This window comes from Columba livia, chromosome 5 (genome assembly GCF_036013475.1).
Source record: "Columba livia isolate bColLiv1 breed racing homer chromosome 5, bColLiv1.pat.W.v2, whole genome shotgun sequence".
Taxonomy (NCBI): domain Eukaryota; kingdom Metazoa; phylum Chordata; class Aves; order Columbiformes; family Columbidae; genus Columba; species Columba livia.
In genome coordinates, this window is record NC_088606.1 from 67544693 (window position 1) to 67557390 (window position 12698).

The window sequence follows — 12698 nt, forward strand, 5'->3', positions numbered from 1 at the left end:
CGTGGCTGGGGGCTGGCAGCGGGAGCAGGTGGGCTGTGGCCCCGGTCCCAAGCAGGGGAGAGGCGGAGGACGGTAGTGAGGGGACCCTGGCCAGGCTGGGGTGTCCCCGAGGTGCGAGCGGGGGCGGCCACACGTTACCGGCCGCTCCCCGCGGGCCCGCCAGGGGGCGCTGCCGCCCCCCGTTCTTACGCTCTCCGTCCCCCGCAACCCGCCGCTCCAGCCGTCGCCATGGTGACCGCTGGGTGCGTAGCGGCCCTTACGAAGCTGACGCAGTGGGCGGCCCGGTACGGGCGGGGGCGGCCCCTGCGCGGGCGGAGGCGGTGTTAGAGAATCGGGGGGCCGCCGGGCCCCCGGCATGGAGGTGGCGGCGACTCTGGGCCTGCGGCGCTGGCGGCGGCGGCGGCAGAGAGGTGAGGGAGGAAAACGGGAGGGCGGCGGCGCCCCCCGCGTCCCGGGCCGGCCCCTGCGGTGGGCTGGCAGCTCCCCCCGGCAGCGGCGGGGCCTTCCCCGCGGCGGGAGGGCAGGACCGTGCGGGCCGGGAGGGGAGGAGGCCGCTGCGGCAGGTGCTGGGGCTGCGAGGGGCGAGGCGGGCGGGGGTGCGGGCCGGGGCTTTGTTCGGTGCCGCCGCGCTCGGGAGGCGGCCGGCAGGTGCGGGAGGCTCGTTGGCCTGCGGGAGCGGCTGGTGGTTCCGCAGGGGCCGCGGTTTTCCCTCCCAGCCGCAGGGCCTGCACCCCAGAGAAAGGCGTGATCCTCTGCCCCAGGGAGCACATCAGGCTGGGGGGAAGTTGGGACCCGAGTCCCCAGCCCGAGCTGGCCCGGTGCGGGGATCGGTGGCTGTTGCAGATTGTCCAGGAGAAGCTGCTGGTGTGCAGAGGGTGGGTGTGACACAGGGATTCCTTCAGCCTTCCCGAGTTCTCCGCAGGGACCGGTGTCTCAGGCACTTAGATGGCACTAAAAGTGGGTCCGTCACCGTGGGGGATGAGCCCTGAGCGTAGAAATCCCTGGTTAGGGTCACGGTGACCTGCGTGCTTGTGAAAGTAAATGATTTATCACTTTGAGGTCTTAGAGCTGGGATTCATTGCTCAGCCAGAATTCGCGCTGTGCCCGTTCTGGGAATTGGTACCTGTGTGTGTTCGGGACAGGCTTCAGTCGCCACTTGGAATACAGGAATGGTGACTGCGGGGTGTGCGGGTGCCGGTACGCGGGACAGCGCTCACAGCCGGCTTCAGGTGGGAAACAGCGGCTGGTTGCCAAAGATAGGATTGATACACGCAGCTCCTGGGATGCCGGAGTGTTGCGGACAGAAAGCAGCAGATCTGTTTGATGGATGAGTTGCATGTTAAGGAAAATGGTTCTGGAAGGAAGAACAACCTCTGGCCGGGTGGGAATGGGGTGACTTGCTGGCCAGGATGGAACCCGGTGAGGTTACCTGGTGATGAGTTGCTACATCCCGCTGAGTGTCATCTTCTGGTTGAATGGGGAAAGTGTCTGAGCTTCTGTGGTCAGGCTGAGTGGTTTTAAAATAGTCATGGTTGGGAGATAATGAAATTGGAGGAAGTGGCTTTTGTAAAGGCAGAGTCTTTAATCTCTCGGTTTTATGACATAGGTTAAGTATGTGGGGAAGCGTCTACACCGTTTAAGGAGGTTATTTTGTGATTGAGGAGGAAGGAGTATCTATTGGGCACTGCTGGAGAGCTGTCTAAATAGAAAACGTTATCTGGGGGAAGGTATTTGTTGTCCTAGGTGTTAGCTTTCTGTGTCATAAAAGTTTCAGTGGGCTCTCAAAGCCACTGATGAGATTGCTGCCCAGCCCGCTGGACGTGTCGGGCTGGAATGGTAACGGGGACAGGGAACTTGAACAGCACCCGCTACGTGGTTAATAGTGCACAGAGCCTGGAATTTCTGTCACCAGAACCCTTTGGAAAGGAGGAGGAGAAAGGTTTCCCTTTCATTTGTATTTAGATAAAAGAACAGATTTGGGAGTTACTGTCTCTCGTACAAATTTTTACTCCTATAACATGCCATAGGCTCAACTTACATATTTGAATTACGTATATTTGTTGGCACCGATCTTGATAGCGCTGACCTGTAAAACCAGATCTGATCAGAATTCCATTTGAACTTCAGGCGGTGCATTAGAGCCTTCGGATTCCTGTAGGCAAATCAAGGTGGAAGTCAGGGAAGCGGGGATTGTTGGCGGTCCCCGACAGCTCAGTTGTTGCGGGAAATGGGCCACGCGAAAGTCGAACTTGAGTCTGCGTGTCCACCCGTTCCTCATCTTGTGTCCTAAGCGGGAACGTTGTGCAACGATACCATCCGAGCGGTTAAAATTGAGAAACGTGCTGCTGCAGGAAGGAAAGTGGGAAGGATGAAAATAATCCCTTCCATGACAAAGTTATGTTAAAAAATATATATGAGGAGGAATAGGGTGAACTAAAATACCCATCAGTGTTTTTCATTAAAAAAGGAATTAACGTAGGTATTAAACTGTTTGAAAGTGTCAAGGAGACTTGTCTTCAGCAGCCACTCGGCGTGTTTGTTGTACTAAACTTTGGCTGAGTTTTACTTCATATGAAACGTTGTCAAAATTCCTGCGAACAAATAGTTATGACCAAAAAAATCCACTTTGTATGTAACCACACGGATGCGCTTTTGGGCTTTGGGTAGGAATATCAATGTCACGTTCCTCGTGCTGTATCTACCTGTTTGTTCTAAGAGGAGACTTTTCTGTATGCCTTCAACACCACGTACATCTACCAGCGACTGGAGACACAAGCCTGGGGCCTGTGGCTGCCCCTCGACAGACCCGCTTGATCCACGTGTTTGTATCAGTCCAACCTGCCTCTAATTCCCTCTGTAAACCCCTTTGGCATTTCCCATGGGAAATCCAGCCGTGTAATCTATGTGAAGTTCAGGTTGCGTCTCTATTTGTGATGTGACCTTTAATCCCGGGGTGCTGAAGGTCCAGGTGTTTAATGGCACTTTATAATGTCCAGTGTAAAAACGGGCAGGGGGCGTTTCCTGCGCGGCCTCATCTTAGAAGTGAATTAATTTGGGGTTAGCTCATCAAAACTAGGTCACTTTGCTTTCTGAGTCGCCGTAAAATTGTATGGATTTGCAAACCAGATTTACGCACTTCTTCCAAGCCTTTGACTTAAAAATCTCTCCTTAAAGCAGCATAAATACCAATTATTTTGCCCGGAAGGGACCCACAAGAACCAGACAGGGGAAGGATGTTGGAGACTTTTTCTTTGGGTAGCGAAGTTGTGTATTTTGCTATCTGCTCTAGAACAAGCAGCTTTTAGTTGGAGGGGTCTGCCCACACCTGCTGTTCCTCGGAGCAAACACACTATTCCCTTTCTCAGTTTGGCCACCCCGGTAGCAGTAAATAATACTTGGTTAAAACTACAAGAGTCTCTGGGTCTGACAATGATCCAGAGGATGAATAAGTACATCCTGAGCCGGGTTGGGCGCTGGAGCTGGAGGAAGTTACATTTAAAGAGACAGCAATTGAGGTTCTTGGGAGAGCAGAACTATTTTTATCTGTGTTTGGAGAGCGGGGAGGGAGCTGATCAAAGTGCCCTTTGTGCCAGCGGGAGCGTGACAAATGGACCCTTGGGAACCGGGGACGGCTCTGGGATGGTCGTTCTTGCCGGAATAGATTATCTGACTCAATCAGGCTTTGAACTCAAAGTTGGTTTTGTACTTATTGTCTGGATTCTGCACTGTACATACATGATATGGTAATTTAAATGTATGTCTGCGTGTGTTTTGCGGGGGTGGGAATCGCTGTGATGCCTCCTCTTCTACTCCATTCCTTGGCTGTCAAGCAAAGGCTTTGCATTGTGTATTTCCAAAGAGAAATCGGAGGAAAAACATCTTGAAAATTTGCCAGGTGTGGTATTTGTCCAACTCTGAACCTTTAAGATGGAAAAAACTGAGATTAGTTTCCTGATTTTGATAAGATACGGGAAAGTTTGCCCATTGAACAACTGAAATCAAATTGCTGCTGATTTCAAGAGCACAGATGTAGCGGAGAGCTGCTAGTCTGCTCATAGTTGACCCTGCTTACTGCAGCTCACTCCGCTTTCCAGTAACTCAACGTATGTATTTGTTTCCTCCAGCGGCGATCGCTCCACGCGCGGCTCTGCAGTGCGGATGCTCAGCACTCGGATTCTGCTGGTTGGGGTGCGTGAGTTCAAGTCACAGTCCCTGGTATCTTGATCTGACATTCAGTATGAAACTAAGTGTGTAGAAGGATGGAGCCATAACCGATCTGCTTAAAAAAAAAGTCGGAGATACTGTGGACTGTTTAATTATTTGAAGCGTCATTGCATCTTGAAAGAATGATAACGATGCACATGAAAATCAATGGCTTTATGTTTTACAAGCAACATACAGTGAAGTGGAATATTCTCATGTAAAATGCCTACAAACTTTGGTAATGCTGCCGTACCTCGGTGATTTTATAGAAGAGGTAGAATTCCTACTGAGCTTTAGAAAGAAACGAGCCCACTGTTTTCAGCCACTTGTTTTTCTTTTTCCATGTTATCCTTTTCTCTCCCCTCCCAGTGAAAGGGCTGCAGGTCCCTTACCTCATCGCCTGCATTTAGTTGAAAAGACGTGGAGCTAAAAGATGAAATACAAAAGGTTGCTGGTTATTTTTCCTCTTCCTTGCAGCAAGAGCAGAAAATCCGCATGGCAAGCAGGGCTGCCCGGCTAACCAGGAGCTGTGCTGTGGGCTCTTAACCATGAAGCGTCCAGTTTTTCTGCTTTTACAGGAATTCCGCTTTAACGGGACTCGTGCTCCTGCAGAGCCCTGGAAACTCGCCTCCTTGCGCTGGACTTGCAGCTTCTGCTCGCAGGTTGGCTACAGAAGTCTATGGGATTGCATGAGAGTTGGTGGCTTTTAGCGCTGTTCCCCGTGGGAACTCGGCGGCCACCCCGCTTCTCGTCCTTGCCTGTTCCCTTGTGCGAAGTTCAGACTACAAGGGGATTCCTCAGTGATGCCTTTGACCTTAATAAGAATTTCTCCCTGAAATCAGGGTAAGAGGTGCGATCTAGAGCCTTAAAACTTGTAGTTTTCATTGTATTCTTGCCGTTTCATCGGGCAACGCTGCTATTCAGCAAGCAGCGATAAAAACCTGGTACAGCTTTTCTAGGAGGCCGACACTGAGGTAATTTGTCTTCCGTTGAGTTGTTTCAACCAATGTCATTTCCATAACCTTATGATCCTTTTCAGGAGTTTGTTCTCCCGCTGTTTCTTATTTCATACATTTCGGTGACCTGTGATGTGCGAGAAGATTTGCTTGGAGCATCTAGACGATGAACGTCATCATTGAAGGACTTGTTCTAAACCATCAGTGTCAACACTGAAGGGCTTGTAACTCTTTGAAGGAGAGCAGGGACTTCACTGATACTGAAATGGTTTGAAATTCTCCTTTTCTTGTGAAGACATGCTAAGATGATTTTAAACTGTGTTTATGGTAACTAGGAGTAATTAGTAAATAGGTGCTCTGAGCATCTGCTGTGTCTCTTTTCCCTCTGTAACATCTGTTTCTTTGTGGTTTGTTGGTCTAGAGATACGATGATCAGCACAGACCTGAGAGATCCCCGGTTTAGATCCCAACAAGCTCCTATTTTCTGAACAACAACTGTGCAAATGAAATTGTGAATCCCTCAGGCCACCTTAAATATAATTGAACGGGGTAATAGGAAGGAACAGGGAAATTCAAGACCTTGCTGTTATATTAATAGTTTAATTGCAGTAAGTACAATAGAAATGGTGAGGCTGGTATGGGGAATAAAAAAACCCCTCCGGTGCCTTTCTACTCTGCAAGGTTTCCATTCAGATCTGATCTGCTGCTCCACGTCCCTTACAAGTTGGAATTTACGCAGCTCTTCATCTTTTAGAAAGAAGAATGAAATTTAGCATTATGTCACTGCTTGTCTTTTGGCAGAGATCTGTGTACTGTGCGTGCTGCGGGTTACAGCCATAGATACAGCCTGCGTGTATTTTTGGCATATAGATTCCAGCTCCAAAGCCTGAGCTTCTGGAGGTTTGTCTTTCCCCATGTGATCTGCCAGATGATCTTGCAAAAATGTGCTGCTTTCTCTCCTGGGGAATTAACTGTTTCACCTCCCGTAAAATAAGAACAAGTCTGGTGCCTCTGGGGAGTTGGCAGCATCTCAGCCAGCCTGTGGCTGTCCTGAATGAAGGGGATTCTACCGGCTTGTCTTGCAAACTCTATTTCTTTGTCATGTCAGGACCATTTTAAAGTTTTCTTCATTGAAATTCAACCTGGTGCAGTCTAAGCACTTCCCTTTGTGCTCAGCTTGTCTTTGTCAGTGTCCAGAATGTATGTTTTTCCTTTTCCAAAGCACAACTGGGATTCCGGTATTGGAAAACTCAGATGTGAGCAGTATAATAGTGAATGGAGTGAACTCGGTGTAATTCTCCATCACTAAGTGGTTCCGGACCACTAAGTGGCCGCTTTGTTGCTTGTCTGCTGTTGAACACAACGCAGACGTCTTTGAAAAGGGCACCAGCCAGTGTTGAAGAACTTCAGTGTTAGACTTTCTGGAAATGGCGCAGTTTTCTAGCCCGGTGATGGGTCTGATTCCAGGACATCCCCGCGAAGACCGTGTGTCCTATTTCACCGCTCCCGTGCGACTGCGTTGCCGCTCAGCCCGATTTAACCTTTGAAACCACAGGGCCCTTGTTGTGCTCGTGTTCTGTCTGGTTCCGCTGTTTGTCACCACCTCCATGGCATCCACCAGCCGCTAATGACAACGCTCGGCTGAACGAGGCTGCTCGGATAGGAACCTTTGGCTTGCGGGGGAAATGTGCCCGTCATCCCGTCAGAGGAAGTATGAAAGTTCCCATTAGCTCTGCTGAATGACGGATGAGTTCCATCCTTAAAATAAAATGAAGCAGCATTAATTTGCGGTTTCTCCCCCGAGTTTGTGCTGTAGTGGATGCTTTTTCTTTCCGGCCTGGAGTGGAGAATAATGCCGGATTTCTCAGAGATCCTCTGTGCTGTGGGGTCGCTCTTCCCCTCACCTTTGTCATTTTTGCTCATTTTCTAGCAGAGAAAGAGGCTGCTCTTTCTTTTCAAGTCTTCCTTCCGAGGTTAATACGGGCTAAAACTATTTGGCACATGAATAATGAAGCGCATAGGAAGCGAGCGATGCCTTTCCTGGACCTTGTGTGCGTGGTCTGAAACTGGGGGGGGTCGAGTTTTCCTTGAGCTCCGGTGACGCGGGGGGAGCTCAAAATGCCTTTGTGTGGTTGTGGTGGTACAGCTTCATTCTGCAGGAAGCCGCAGCCTGTTTTTCCAGAAGCCCTTTCCCCTCTGCATTTCATGCTTATCCCTAGTTCAATATCTTGCTTTTGGCAAATAGCCTTTTATTCTCATTGACTTTTTAAAAATAGAAATCAAGGAACGCACTTTTGTCCAGATCTGAGACAAACCCTTTTGAACACCTCAGGGGCCATAATCAAATTTAACTTGCTAAGAAACGAGGACAATCCACAAATGCAGCGTTGTCCTTGGTTCTCCACAACGTTACTGGCCTGGAAGAGCCTGCGATAAAGAACTTTGCATTTAACTCCCGGTTTACTTTGCTTTTTAGCACTCCAGCTCTCTGCTGGTGGCAAAGAGGAGCTGTCGGTTCTCAGAGGCCCCGGTCTGGCTGTTGTTGGAGGAATGAGCACAGGCGGGTTCGGAGGGGGAACCGGGGAGGCTGGTGCGGAAAGCGCCGGTTCTGCGGCGCTGGGTCAGCGCGGAGCGGGAGCCTGGGCGGATCGGCAGGGCTGGGAACGCACCATGCGCAGGGTATGAGTTTGCACACGAGCCCGCGAAGCGTTGAGTGTGTTTAATTTGCCCCAGCAAAGAGGGGGGTGTGTATGAAGGCTTGTTCAGGGAGGGGTGTGTGGAAAGCCCCAAGAGCCGCCGTGAAGTGGGTAGCAGGTATTTGGGGAGAAGAAATGCAAATATGCATAGTCTGGCCGTTTAGTGTGCAAGTTTGCAGGACATGTATATGTGCGGGACATGTATATGTGCAGGCCATGTGTTTTGGAGTGGTTAGATGTGCACTGAGGAAAGGAACAACTCTATTCACGCCCTTTGTGGTGTAAGGAACGTACGTTTTGGGTCCCTGGTTTTGCTGGTTCCTCAGTGTTCACTCCCTTAACAGCGTGAAAAGCTCTGGTCAGGAACTCTAAGCCATATTGCATCTAAGCTTTATTCTTTGGGACGCGCAGTGCTTGTTTTGTGATGAGTTACCATGACCAGGTCCTCAAGGGGATGATATCACCACAGAGACAGAGAATGGTAAAGAGCAGAGGAATTCAGTTCTTTGTCCGCCAGATCGTCACGTCCTCGTTCTGCTCTGTTGTGTGCGTCTGGACCTGCCGGGGCGGCTGGGTGAGGTTATACGGGTGTTTACGGGCATTAGCAGGGAAATAAATGAATGAAGGAAGCGTCCGGCAGCAGGGACGAGGAAAGGAAATGAGCCTTAGTGGAACTTGAACTTTTGGCACAACGTGAACCGAAAGCCCGATAAGGACTTGCTGCCGTTATGCATTTTGAGGTTCTGCGGCTGCTTTTAATGACTCCAAACTCCCTGAAATATTTATTGAGTCAAAAGAGTGGAAGGGAATTCACCGTGTTTATCTCTGCAATGAGTACGGATGCTAATATGAAGTGTTACGTTACTTTTTAAAGCTATGTGATGGCTGCTCCTGGATGTACAGGGCGCTGTTTGCTCCTCTGGGGAAGCTGGCTGAGCAAGAGGATGGAGTTGCCCATGGGGAACACGGAATTCTCTCCGACCTCGAGTATCCTGCACCGTCCTTCTCCGAGCTACCTGAGTAATCAGCTGCTAAAACATCACCATGTTGTGCAATGGACAAGTCAATGCCCTTTACGTCCCCAGCTGCTGTTGTGTTTAACTGATGAAAAAATGGTTTTCCAGCTGTTCTGCTCATCTTGCTTTTCCAGTTAACTTTTGGAATTTGTTATAAACAAAGACACACTTGAAAGCAGTAGAATGGATGGGGTTTAATTGAACAGGGGACAGCAAGAGACAAAAATCTTGCTTCCCACTTGAATGTGTTCATAAGAAATAAGGCCTTGTGTTCGTATGGTCGCGGCACTGGACGAGTAGGGATGATATTGGGAAAATGACGTACTTAAGCTATAAGGGAAGAAATCGCGTTGGTTCCTGTTGCACTTTGTCACCGCTTTGGGTCTCATGGCTGTGGAATGAAATCCTGTCGAGTGCAAAAGCACGAAAGGGTGCGGTTAAAGCAATCGGGAGCCTTTTCACTTTAAATGACCTGATTTGACATGAAAATCTCAGTGTTAACATAGATTTGTTTTGCAAACCATTGAACTGTAAGTTACCTGGTGTTACGCCAAAACACTCCCTCTCGGCGAGCATGTGAAAATGTCCACAAGGGCTGAAAGCTCCTGAAGGAAGAGTAAGTTGAATTTTCAGTTCTTTTCCAGGCACCGCTATAACGTGCTTCATTTCTGTGAGTATTTCAGGGAGGCCTTTGGGTGGGGAGTGGGAGCGAGCCCCGTTTTCTCCTCTTCTCTGCATTACATTTATCATTCCAGTGTTTCTGGGCTTGCAGCTCTGCGCGTTGGTGTCTGCCTTTGCATCTGGACGTGCAAACGTCTTGCTGCGCAGAATTGGTGGATCCAGAGGGCGCGATACTGGAACTGCTTGTCGGAACCTGGAGAAGCAGGAGATCCTGTTTGCAGAAAATGCGTCCCTTTGTTTCTGTGGGCTGTCAATGAATACGCCGGTGTTTGCTCGACGGCCGCGCACGGGCTGCTGCCTCTGAGCGGGAGTTTGCGTTTCATAATGGAGTTCTTGTTTAAACTCTAGAGTTTCGAAGAGGAAAAAGTGGTGAAAGGGGGAAGATATAATTATCCAAGCCTCGGTGGCCCTCAGGACAGTGTGGCTGCTGCTCCCTTTCTGTAGGGAGCGAGAGTAGAAGAGATAAGCGTTATCTTCATCTTTTCTGCAAGTATCGTAGTGTTGGTGCTGCAGAGGAGCGAGGCTTCACTGGCTGTTTCTGTTGGAGAAGGAGCTGAGGCTGGAAGCAGTTGTGGCTCTCACGTTCCTATGGGAACAGATTGGCGATGCAAGGGCTTGAATTCTCAACTACGAGGGGATTTGTCAATAAAGGTGGGAAAGGGATTTGATTTCTGATTTAAGTGGGGAGACTAATATTCGTTCTCTCCCCGATGGGTTCCTGATGGCAAGTTGCTCTCTGCTGAAGAGGAGACGGGATTTTGTGCAGCGTCTTTGAGGCTGTGTTGGTCCGTCTGGCCACAGAGTTAATTACAAGCTGGCCCAGGAGATGCAGAGCCCGCCCTGCCGCTGTTTCACAGACTCAGCAGTTCCCTGCTCCTTTTTCGGTCTTTTTTGGTATGGAGAGGGCAGCAAAAAGCCCGCGCGTGTCCGCGGGATGAGAACGCAAACACGGCTGCGTTCACACAGCTGCGCTGCAGGGTCAGCAGCCCAGACTAAACTATTTGTAAATCCACTTTTACCACCCCATTTGAAGTCATTAAGATGTTCAGGGCAGACACATCCGCTTTGTTTTCCACTGCCCTGATCTGCAGGCTGTTGTTAAAGCTGCTCCTAGCAAAGCCCGGACTTTGCCTGGGCCGGTCTAACACGCCTCTTTCTTGGGAAGATCAGCCCACGTGCTGTGGTAGGTTCTCCCTCTTCAGAAAGGTTGGGTGGTGCAAAATTCACGGTGCATCAAGAGAAACGGCTCCATAATGTGACTGCAGAAGAACCGCAGTCCCAAAGCTGGGTTGCTCAGTCTGGAAATTGAAATGGCAGAAAAAGGAGGTTTAGAGGTTTAGGCTTTTCAAAAGAAGCGTGTTGGAAAGCTCATGGATGCGTCCATGTCCTCATCACCAGCAACAGCTTTGATATTTTTTTTAAATTTTTATTTAAAGACAAGATATCTGGTGGCTTTGCCACTTTGTCAGGGTAGCTAAGGGCTCAAAACAGACCTTGTCAGGTGAGTACAACCCGTCACTTCCTAGGAGAAGTTCTCTTTGTTCTTATGTATACATCAATATTTAAGCTGCACATCCTAGTTCTTTGACTGTTACAAAGTCAACACAATATGGCCAGCGGAACTTCGGACTGTGGCTCACGTCTGCAGTGCTAAAACAAGGATGTTGGGGCCTCGACTGAAGCAGTTGTTCTCGGTGGAGCTGTTCCCTTTGGGAGCTTCCAGGGCCGCTCCTGCTGCTGGGGCTGCCTTGTGCCTCCTCATTTTATTATCAGGAGTATAGTTGTCAAGTGTTTCCTACCTTCAAAATGATGGGGTTTCAGTTGGTTGGTGGCTGGCCATTAAATAGGATACCTGCTTGACACTTAAAAACTTCATTGAGCGTAGTGCAAAGAATATTGTTTCTTTACAGTTCTTGTATTTTCTGTGTTATCAGTGTCGTAGAATGCAATTTGAATTAAGATCACTTAGGTGTGCAGGAAGGTTTAAGTGCTTTGGTTGGAGAATAGCGCTGCTGCCTTCATGGCCCTTCTGCTGAGACCTGGAACCTTTTAGAGAACACGATCCCAGCTGCATCGTGGAGGGGGCAGAGCCCGCCCTGGAAATGTGAGCGTGGCGGGCGGTGAGCTGCTGCTTTTACCTGCAAAAATGTCAACGGTTTATCTGGGATTTCCCTGAAATCGGTACGTCGGAGCCGCGGGCACTCGAAGACAAAAGTCCCGACTATTAATTGTGTTTGTGGTGCGCGGCTCTCGTGTTCTGCAGCCGCGTCGTGCAAAGGCCGCTCGGCAGCAGGAGCAGGACCGCTCGCTGCCGGCCCGGGCGGGCTCTTGCTTTGCTCTGTTTTTAGCGTCTTCTCTCCTAGTTTTCTATTTGATGTTTTACTTCTGGGTTTTTGGACTCCCCTCCTGATAACACTTTTGTTTTCTAAATCCTTTTCCAACCGACTGGGTGACAAAATAGGGGGTTTTTATCGTACATTTTGTTAGGGGTTGTGAGATGCGGTGGCCAAATGGAGATGGAGACACTTGAGCTCTGTGGCTCGGATCCAGCCAAAAGTGAGGCTGAGCATTTCAGTCCTGGTGAGCCCACACATACACATACAACACATACATTAATATATGTGTATATACAGCCTCCTGTGACCGCCTGGAGAGGAGCCAGGGCAGGGGCTTTGCTTCCCTGCCGTGGCTAATGGGGCTCCCCTGCCTGTCAGTTGTGCCTCTGTGCTCCTGCCTGCGTAGAATGAGCGTTTTATCCCAGAACCGAGCGCATTTCAGAGCCCAGGTTGTCTCTTCCCTCCCTGCTGCTTTCACATACAGCCTGTCACGGGTGGAAATACAGAATTTTTCCATTTTGCGGTTTGTCTCCTCCCTGGTGTATCAGGGTAAAGGAAGGAGACACGTGTGGGCTGCAATTTAAAACCAGCTTGTGGAAAGGGAGCAGGGTCGTTCTTGTGTCCTCTGTATCCTTTTATCCTTTTCCAGATTAACTTCAGTCTGTATCCCTTTTAAAATTTCAGTGGTGCCAGAAGAGATTGTTGAACTGATAGTGAATTATTCATAGTGTCGCTGCACCAGTGTTCTTATTTCCTCACTCCGGAGTCTTCAGTTTGGCCTCTCGCTGCCATTTGTTCAATTGAAGCAGG

The 12698-nt window shown here is 49.6% G+C and overlaps 1 protein-coding gene across 5 annotated transcripts in view; it reads left to right on the forward strand.

Annotated features, from left to right (window-relative positions):
- The first annotated feature begins 256 nt into the window (after positions 1–256).
- The window catches only part of DAGLA (diacylglycerol lipase alpha), a 61892-nt gene continuing 49450 nt past the window's right edge, over positions 257–12698 (forward strand). For 2 of the 5 annotated variants that reach the window (XM_065066355.1, XM_065066358.1), the window contains exon 1: positions 258–410. The gene's annotated coding sequence lies outside the window, so the exon portion shown is untranslated. Of the gene's footprint in view, positions 411–9350; positions 9488–9521; positions 9542–12698 lie in introns of those variants that run through there. The other 3 variants (XM_065066361.1, XM_065066356.1, XM_065066357.1) reach the window with 3 other exon arrangements.